At 37.1% G+C, this 2,761-nt stretch overlaps 1 protein-coding gene across 1 annotated transcript in view; it reads left to right on the forward strand.

Annotated features, from left to right (window-relative positions):
* Positions 1-1,271: 1,271 nt before the first annotated feature.
* Positions 1,272-2,761, forward strand: part of LOC103474142 (dehydrogenase/reductase SDR family member 11-like) — a 27,862-nt gene continuing 26,372 nt past the window's right edge. Inside the window, exon 1 of the mRNA XM_008424906.1 lies at positions 1,272-1,290. The gene's annotated coding sequence lies outside the window, so the exon portion shown is untranslated. The remainder of the gene's footprint in view (positions 1,291-2,761) is intronic.

Consider the following 2,761-nt stretch of genomic DNA (forward strand, 5'->3'; position numbering starts at 1 on the left):
ATTTTCTGTTGTCCTTCCATGGAAGCGGGCAGCTTTCAAATGGAAATAAAACACTTTTTAATATAAATTGCTGCTTTGACATGATCACAGAACTGCCAAAACATATGTAGCCTACATAAATACCAGACAAAGTGAATCACAGCAGCGTCATCAGCCGGTGTAACGCTCAACTGATGCGGAGCGGAGCTGAGCCATGAAGCTACAAACACTGAACAGAAGAAGAGCTGCCATCGATACAGTTGCAGCCAGCATGATTTAATGTTACACAATACAGTTTTACCAAGTTGCTCAAAGTCTAAACTGGTATTGTTGTGCATTTAAGGTGTAAAGTTTACCTTCGACCAAACGCCCCCCAAAGGCATCCCAGCGCCCCCTTTTTGTAAAAATGTCCGCCAGCGCCCCCTGCAGTCCCCTGAACGCCCTCTGGGAGGCGGTACTGCCCACGTTGAGAACCGCTAATTTAGGCATTGAATGACATTGAATTTGCCATTGAAACAATCTTTTATGTCATAGAGGATGCAGCTGAGATTGTAAAAAAAAACAATGTTTATTTACAAACTTACTTTACTTTTAATTGTGCTCTTTCAAAATAAATTAGCTTGTAATTTTATGATCTTGAAAAATGAACACATTTTTGTTGTTTGCAACAACAAAAATATTTCAGCATTTTGATCTTTCACTTCTGCTTCCACCTTGACACACATTTGGTTACATTGTTTATTATTATTATTATTATTATTATTATTATTATTATTATTATTATTATTATTATTATTATTATTATTATTAATCACCATAGTTTTTTTTATTTGTTCACCATCTCGTCCTTTAAGATTTCATCACGCTTTATTTCGTGTAACTTCCTGCCAGTCTGAGCGCGCCCTTCTGCGGTCGAATCTGTGTTGAGAAATCCCCTGTCTGCAGCGTAATGAGGCAACTTCACCTGCTGAAGTTCAAATTCACCTCTCAAAGAGAGACGTGGCTCCAGAGTCTATTTTAGGATCAAAGAAAGACTCTTATCAGCATAGGCGTAGGAAGCGGGGGGACGGGGTGGACATGTCCCCCCCAATATTGGAGACAGTCACATTCGTCAACCCCCACCCCCCCAAAATTTCACCGCAGTTGCGAAGAATTTTAAAATCTTCCACTCGCTTGCTTTTATTTTGAAGGCGCACAACAGCGCATTCAGCAGAGCGCTTCCGCCCCCGCCCCCTCCCTCCCTTCCCCCCTCTGAAGGGCTCAGAGTAAAGGCAGCAGCAGACGGAGTCAGAGAAACTCCGTTTGAATGAGGTAAACTGTCTGTTAGGAATTTTGTCATGAATATCGCTCGTTTATAACATCTTGTCAGTTTACTTTTATATATAGAACTAAATCTTTTTGGTTAAGCGGTTTTAATTCTGGGATCGTCACATGTTCAAAATTTTACTTCTGTTTAAAAGTTAGGTAGTCTAGTCACAATGATTTAGAATGAGACTGAAACAGCAGCGAAATGAGCCTTTTTATTATTTAAAGTGAGCAACACCTGATCATACTGACCGCTTAATATGTATTTATATTATATTATATTATATTATTTAGATATTTAGGAGAACAGAGCTAGAATGATGAAGAAAGGTGAGGAAGGTCTGGTGAGGTCTTCATAGCTTATTGAAATATGTATTAACTGTTTTAAATTTTTAAATAAACTAAACTATTTTATTATGAGAGGAGCAGGTCAGGGAAGACATAGGAGAGCCAGGTGGAGTTTCAGAGTGTGAAGATATAAAAATTATATTAATTTCAATAAACCCAGAAAAGAGAACAGATGAAGACTGATGTCAGGTTGATTTCTTTCAACGTTTCAATATTTTTTTCATTATTTCCACACTGTAAGGTTAATGGTTAGGAGACGATAAAAAAGTGCTTGAGGAGAGGTTTAAAAATGAATTTGTGAAAATTTTTGCTACACAGTAAATAGAGTTGAGATGTATAATAATGTATACATCTGAAAATTAAGTTGTTTAAATTCTCATTCTGTATGATAAAAACATACTTTTTAATCTTTAGTTCACATTCTGACACTGTACATTACTGTAGTGTCTGTTGTAAATCCATGAATCCAACATCAGGCTGCAGAGAGTCAGAGGGAGACAGAGACAGAAACACATATCTGTAGATATTTCAGTTAAATGTTTCCGGCTGAAAATTCCAGGAAAAAAAAACATTTAGGCTTTTTGCCTCAGTGTTTTTATGGCTCATGTTGGAAAGTGAGACTGAGTTAAGTAAGGAGCTAAAGGTCTGTTAGACGTGAAAAATATCATTTTTATTTATTTTGTAGATCAAACTGTTGCACTGATGTAGAGATGTTCAAAAAGAACAAAACTTGTTTTTTAGATTTTATTTTTGTTGGTCAAACTGCTGTATTGAGTTTAAAACTGCCGAGTTCTATTTTATGAGCTGTTTTCTACTTTGGTTTTAGAAAGAGGTAGAACCAGTTCAATTACCAGTCAATTTATATCACTGCATTTTGACCAATAATCAAATGTCTTTTGACCAATAAGATATTTCAGAATCTGGTAGCTTGTCTGTGCTACCAGAGTATTTAGCTTGCTAGTGTAACCGGATACTTTTCTGCGTTGTGCTGGTTTTTGAGTGAATGGACCGTGACACAGTTTTTTTCAAGCGGATGATTCTCGGTTTATTTCTGACGAAAATACAGACAAAACAACCGTGTTATAGGCTGCCCGCTCCAAGTCCTCTCCCGCAGGACAACATGTCAAAA

Source organism: Poecilia reticulata, linkage group LG13 (assembly GCF_000633615.1).
Source record: "Poecilia reticulata strain Guanapo linkage group LG13, Guppy_female_1.0+MT, whole genome shotgun sequence".
Taxonomy (NCBI): Eukaryota; Metazoa; Chordata; class Actinopteri; order Cyprinodontiformes; family Poeciliidae; genus Poecilia; species Poecilia reticulata.